Below are 7,474 nucleotides of genomic sequence, written 5' to 3'. Positions count from 1 at the left end.
TCTGTAGACCAGACTGGCCTCCCACTCAGAAATCCGCCTGCATCTGCCTCCCAAGTGCTGGGATTAAAGGCATGTGCCACCACGCCTGACTGTAGCCGTGTTTCTAAATCCAGTTTCTTGCTTTACTTTTTTTGTTTCTGGAAGTTACGTCACTATCTCTTGGTTTGCTGCCTTTGGACCGGATGCTAATTCTTCTCAAATGCATTTCAATGGCCAGGCTGTGCACATTTCCGCAAGAGTTAATGGGTCACTTCTTACTCCTTTAATGTTATCTCTCTTAGAGTTGATGTCAACAGTTTTCCTGGGAAACAGCCTCCGCCTTCCTGATGAGAATACTTGTTCTGCTGCTGGGATGTCTAGTTTCATCAGCCCAGAAAGGCAGCATACTATAGAGGCTTTTCATCCTTGCTCAGGCAGCATGCTTCCTTCAGTAGTGTTGTCATGGAAGGATGCTGAGAAGAGCCACCCTAGACCCTTCAGGACTGAACCTGATGCCTGTGGGCTACCTTTAGGCTTGTCTGATAGTTTGGCTGGGAATCCATTGTAGGTAAGGAATTATTTGTTCATTGTCTTCTACTTTCCCAGCTTGCTATTTAGAAGTCTGAGGACATTGTGATCAGGTGGCTGGTTTGTAAGTACTACAAGCTTTAGAGCCCTCTGTTTCTGGTATATAGGAAGTCTTCAGTCGTTTTAATGTGCGTTTGGTAGGGCCTTCCTAGATGGAGCTCCCTGACGTGCAGCTCTAGAACATCTCTCTCTTCTTTTTTTAACCCATTAAATATTGCCTGTTTCACACTAAGCAATCTTGTTGATATTGGAAACACCAGTGAACAAAAGAGACAGTTTTGCATTTACTGAGTGCAGTTAGTGTTGTGCCCTGTAGAAAACTGTATCAGAAATGAGATGGAGAAGATGGAGAGGCGTGGTTAGATTTAGCTGGAGGACCAGTGGGGTCTTCAAAGAAGGGATGGACTACCACCATCCCCTCTGCTCCAGCCCCAGCCCTGTTTATTTTTCCTTCTTAGTGTAGTTTCTGGGAAATGTCTTTACCTTTAGTTTTTTGTTCCTTCGTTGCTGCCATCCTGTCTTAAATTTCCCAGGACCTGCTTTTCTTCCCTGTCTGGTCCTTCTCCCTTCCTCCCCCATTCTTTCCTTCTGTTCTATTCCTCTTTTTCAGAAGCCTGTATTGATTGTATTGTTTGATGACTGCTTAACTTCCTAAGGATATTAATTTTTAAATCTTTTCTATTTTTTTCCTTTTTGTTTCGTCTCTTGTATTGCTCACCCTCCCATCCCCCCACCTACCCCACACACATCAGGCATGGAATTGGAAACTGAACACGGGATAAAGGGCAGTGTGCTGTATTGGCTTTGTTCCTGTTCAGGGTATTTGTTGAAAACCCTGAAAGTCCAGTCCTTAGGGCTTTCCATTTGGAATAGTGGGAGCTCCCTCTGTTATCTGCCTGTGGGTGAAGGTTCAGTGCCTCGAGTGCTGAGTGTCAAGCAGGGAAACAGGTGTGACCTCTGATCTGGTGACCAAGTGGGACCCAAGCTGTTGGCTCTATTTGGAGTTTTACAGTTGAGATGTTCTGCTGTGGCCTGGAGTAAGATGAGATTGTCCCTGGCCTTGTGAATGACCCCAAGACTTTGAGACAGTTTCTTCAGAGAAGCAGGTTCTTGGCTTTCCTCATTGGACTTTATCATCTCTGACCCTCGGCATCATCTGCCACCAACTTACTTGTTTACCCATTTTCCCTCTTCCCTCCCTCCTTCCCTCCCTCTCTCTCTCCCTCTCTCCTTCCCTCCCTCCCTTCCTTCTTTCCTTCCTTCCTTTTTTTTATTATTGTTGTTGCTGTTTGTATTTCAAGGCATGGGACTCACTCTGTAAAACAGGGTCACCTTGAACTCAGACACACTCCCCCAAGTGCTGGAATTAAAAGCTATGCCACAGTGCCAGGCATTTACCCAGTTTTCTAGGGATAGATGCAAGATTTTAAAGATTGCTTCACCATTGTTTTGATGAAACATAGGAACATATGAAATTCATGTAGGACTAACTGGATTTACTGATTTTTTTTTTTTTTTGCTAGGATTCACTACTCAATATTTGATCGATTTGTACTGTCTAAATATGGAGATCAGGTTACTTGGAGCTAATAAGTGTTTTTTTTTCATGTTTCCATTTGAAATGAGACGTCCACTCCCTCTGACCTGTTTCCTTGGGGTCTGAGTGAGGAGATACCACTGAAATCCATAAATATTGTCTGTCAAGTTAACAGGCTATAGAACCAACTAAGATCGTTTTACCAGGCATTTAGCTGAGGACATCGTGGTATGTGAAACAGGCATGGTGCCTGTCCTCATTTATGAAATCCTATGGAAGTCAGGAAGTGCTTTTTGGGTGATTCAACAAATCTTAAAATAGAAAAGAAAATAGAAAAGCAAGTTTTTTGTTTGTTTGCTTTTGTTTTTTGTTATGGTATATCTTCTCTGCCCAAAACAATATATACCACAGCACATATGAATGGGAGAGTACAGCCCACACCTAGTAAAAAACATCAGTGTACCAGGGAGTCAAGGCATTTGCTAACTGGAGGCAGCTAATCTGTGTTGCCATGTGTTAGGGTCATTTAAAATTCTGAAAAGCATTGGGGAAAACCAGCAGTTCACTTGTTCTGCATCAGGGGTGTTAGGTTTTGTTTCCCCTGGTACAGCACACTGAAATTCAGTGATGTTATGTAAGTAACATGCAGAGAATCTCCAGCTGCTGTAAGAAAAATGCTCATTCATGTTTTCGAGATGCACGTCTTCAAACTAAGACATCTTGTGGATTTTAAATGAGAACCCAGCTTTTGTTAGTACTATGTTAGAAAGTATAGTGTTCTAGGTAGGACTAAGGAGAAGGCTCAGCGGATAGAGGCTTCATAGAAGCCTGGAAACCTGAGTTCAGTCTTGGAACCCGCATGTATTTTCAGTGTTAACTTTTCTGTTGTGATAACACTATAGCCAAGGCAACTTAAGAACAAAAAGAAAAAGAGTTGAAATAGTTTCAGAGGTACGATAGTCCATGATAGCAGAGTCTTGGGGCATGGGTCCTGGAGCAAGAAGCTAAAAACTCATGTCTTCAGACCACAAGCAGAAGTAGAGAAAGCAACGGGAAATGGCGTGACTCTAGCAGTTAAAAGTACTGGCCCCAGATGTTTCACTACTGACTGTAACTCGAGTCCTAGGGAGATCTGAAACCTTCTGGCACAATGCACAGACATTCATGTGTGCAAAATGATCATATACATAATTTTGTTTAAAGAAATTCAAACTCTCAAAGCCCACCTGCAATTACATACTTCCTATAACGAGGCCACACCTCCTAAGTCTATCCTAAACAGTTCCACCAACTGGGGACCAAATGTACAAATACATGAGCTGATGGGGGCCATTCTCACTCAAACCCCCATGCTATGTAAAGGTGGAGGGAGAGAAACAACTCCACAAAGTTCTCTGACATACATGGCTGCATTTCAGACCTCTAGAAGGCATGCAGGAGCTATACAGGGTAGGTATAATGACCACCTATAACCCAAGCACATAGGAATCAGAGATGGGATTCCAGAGGCAAGCTGGCTAGCTTGACTAGAATTGCCAAGTTAGGTTTAGCTGAGAAGCCCTGCCTCATGAAATAGTAACCAAAGAATATAACTTCTGTCGACTTTGTGTCTCTCTGTGCAATTGCATGCATATGTATGTGCACCCCACCACCTGCACCCAACCATACACAGACATGCACATGGGCTGGGGGAGGTGAAGGGAAATACAGCTACTCTTAAGAGGAGGTTATTCCTGCATACCTCAGGCACTAGAGAAAATATCTGAAGAGTAAAATGACCAGATGTAAACAACACACTCAAGTTGGTAGCTTCTTGGCCACTAGTTACAAGCAGCACACACACACCCAGAGAGACACCCCCCCCCCCCCCATGGCAGCCAAACTGAACTTGTCAGAAAGGAGGATAGAATAAAAAGCATAGGATAGAAAGAAACAGAAAACTTGTATAGTTCCTAAATGAGCCTTGCCTTTGATTTGTTTTTGTGTATCTCTCATGCTTAGCATGTAGAATGTGAAAGTACATATTTGCTAAATAATAAAACGAATAGATAACGTTTCCCTGGGGTCTATGTAGATGTCTGGAAATCAGGCTAGTGTTCAAAGCTTCTCTCCAGCAGGGGTCAGGCTGAGGCTGGAGCAAAGTTCCTAGTGACCAATGCAGGCCAAGGTTGTCTTACTGTTTGTGATCAACGGGACAGATAAAGTAACCTTTCAAGAGCTGATTTGTCTGGTTGCAAAAGCAGTGTTTGAGCACTACAAAAATTGTGCAAAAAGTAGTGGAAATAAACCAATTTTCCTCAGTGGTAACTACTGTGAGTGGTTCGGTATATGTCCTCTCGGTTACAATAGGGTAAATAGAGTTTAATATACTCTGTTAGCTATTGATACAACCTGGACAGCCCCCTAGTAGCCCAGGCAGAGTTGTATGGATTTACTTAAGCAGCTCTTGCACAATTGCTAATATATTTTTCTAAAGCCAGACTGGCTACTTCGCAGCTGCTCTTGCCAGTGGTGCTTGCTGTTTGAGTCTTACCCAGGTTACTTCTCCAGCAGTCTATTTTGGGAGTGGGATGGGCCATGTTCTCCTGGCCCATCACATCTCCTGTTCTCTCCATCTTCCTCCTTGACTCTTCTTTTCTCTGTCTCTTGTGGTCCCTACTTGCAACCCCCCAGCCCAGTAACTGAAACCCCACCTACCTCTGTTCTCCCCGGTAATTGGCTGTAGCCACTTTTATTTAGCCAATAGCTTTAAATTGGGGAGCCAAGTTTACATAGACTCACTTGGTGTACATGAGGATCTGCTTGTCAAGAGCAGGCAGGTCTTGGGGTCCAGTATTTAGCGTTTGAATACATAGCAGCACCAGACCAGCCCCCAACACTGGATATTTTTTTAAACGTATGTGTGCATATGAAAATTGGAAACTTATACCACCTGTTTAGCAGCTACAATCTGAACCACCAGGGGGCGCACAGTTCATGTCCTGCACCTCTCCATCTGTGCCATCCACACAGGCAGTGAAAGAATGGACAGCCTAGGAACTGTACTTTATGAGAGAAATGAATCCCTTTGCACACTCCGCCTGCCAACCTTTGCCCTCTGCCCCCATCGCCAGGGTTCTATCAATAGCCCAGCCATCCATGCACACTGAGGAACATGGACTCAGAGTGAGTCTGCTGGAATTCAAACCCTAGCTGGGCTGTTTTGTGGTCAAGGTTATCATCATTGCTTTTCCCCTTCCTCATCTGTAGGAACTTAGTTGCAATGGAACCTCATCACTGAGAACTGAGATGTACAGGGTCTCATCTTGCAGCCCTGGGTGCCTCATCTCAGCCTTTTGAGTGCTGGGATTACCAGTGTGTGCCATTGTCTCTGTCTATTTCCGATAATGACTTTTAAAACCTACCACAATGCCGGTATCATACTATACTCTATGCTGTTACTTGGGAACGGACTCCTGCAATTTGTAAGATCCTGCCTCAAAACAAACATGTCCAATCACTAAGCAAGTAGAGTATTTTGCACCCCAGGCAGTGCAATATGTTTCTTGGCTGTAGCTGTACCACAAACACAAGTGAGGCACGGTGCATAATGGAGCTAGGCCATAGGAATGTGGGCTCTCCATTACAATCTATGGCGGCACCAACATATGTGACATGTACCAACTGGCAGTGGCAAAATGCCAGGATACAGGGAAAGTGTTTTTCACAGAATTCAAAGTCCCCTGTGCAATCTCCTTCCTGGTTATAGTAAAAGTGTTGCTTTCTGGTCCTGAGTATTATAGAAATGGCTGGCATTGCTTTGCTGTGCTAGGACCTGCTTTGACAGCTGTTCTGACACCTGCAAAGCCACATGTGTTAAACATTGATTCGTGATTTCCTTCTGGGGACTGTTTTCCTTGTGTTTTAAAACATGAATACGTGGAGCTGGGTGATAATCTCTGATTCAGCCATAGGACATATCATCGTAGGACAGGAAAGGAACATCTGAGTCACTTAATCTAATTCCTGCAGTGTGACAGCAACTTGACCATGGTGGTGATAAAAAGGCCAGAATTACAGTTTATCAGATGATGCATTCTATCATGACTTTTTCCATTAAAGCAGGCAGGCTTAAGAACACCCAGGCTTCACTGAATTAATTGCTTCATACTGTGTCTACAAGCACAGAAATAGCACAGTTTTAAAAAGCGGATTGTAGATACAGACACTGTAACAAGACAGGGCACTTTCATAACATGTGAGTAACAAAGCTGACTCGTCTGTGCTATGTACTTAATCAAACTTCCGTGACATTCAGTCAGTTGTCTTAACATCTTTGCTGGAAACAGGTCTAAAAAGGTTTTGTAGAGCCATCTTACTGTGCACTGATACCGACTTACCTGCATCTGGTAAAATACAACATATTCACAGGCAGTGAGTTGCAGGCAGGCAGCAAGAGACTGGAAGTGCAGGGTGCCCTGGGAACTGAGCCTTAAGGCTCAGGAATGCTTAACAGAGTAGATGGATTTCCTACCATGCACCACCACTGATGTAGCCCAGAAAGCATGCTATCCTGGACTTTATTTTCCCAGGGTTAATTGACAAGCTGAACTAAAAGCACAGAGAGCCAGCTGGTTTCTAGAAGAGAGTCCTCTTCTCAAGCTGTTGTATTCCTAACATTGAGAATGTTTGTTTTTGAGAAGTAGCTAAGGGACTAGATTGTTCCAAGGTCCCCTGAAGAACTGTCCTGCAGCTAATCACCCAAACCAGGCATCCTTACAATGCTAGTTTGTTTCAAGAGAGCTGTCTCCCCAGACACTTGTGCTGTGGTCTCTTACTATACTGGTAGATCTGACGTCTTCTTTCATTTTTATCAGTTTTGTCTCAGTGTATTTTGAATCTTCCCCCTTGGACGATGAAAGTAGCATGCTGATGAGGAAGAAGGGGAAACCAAAATAAGTCTGTAATTGTTGAGGATCTGTGGACTCAGTGTTAGATAAGTCACAGTACAACAAGGCTGTCCCAGTCAGCATCACCCAGTCATTTTCTCCTGAGCCCAGAGCCCTCCAAATCCCCTTCTGTCAGATATTGGGCACATATTCTTCATCCCCACCAAAATAAAAGTGACATATCATCATTACAAAGTAAATGGCAACTAAAGATTATTATTTTCATGACAAGTATTATCATCTTAAAGAGGCTTGCATTGGTTCCTTTTGTGTGGCTATGACTAAATAACTGTAAGGGAGTAAAATTTTGGGAGAACCATCATGGCAGGTCAGCTTACTGCTTAGGAAGTAAATGTAGTGGAGACTGTTCATGTCCCAGAAGAACACTAAACAGAGTTCCACAGGAACTGGGGGCTAGACATTACTTTGCCCACCATGACTT

Source organism: Mus caroli, unplaced genomic scaffold, assembly GCF_978045245.1.
Source record: "Mus caroli unplaced genomic scaffold, Mus_caroli_1 scaffold_15, whole genome shotgun sequence".
Taxonomy (NCBI): Eukaryota; Metazoa; Chordata; class Mammalia; order Rodentia; family Muridae; genus Mus; species Mus caroli.
This window is presented reverse-complemented; position numbering follows the sequence as displayed.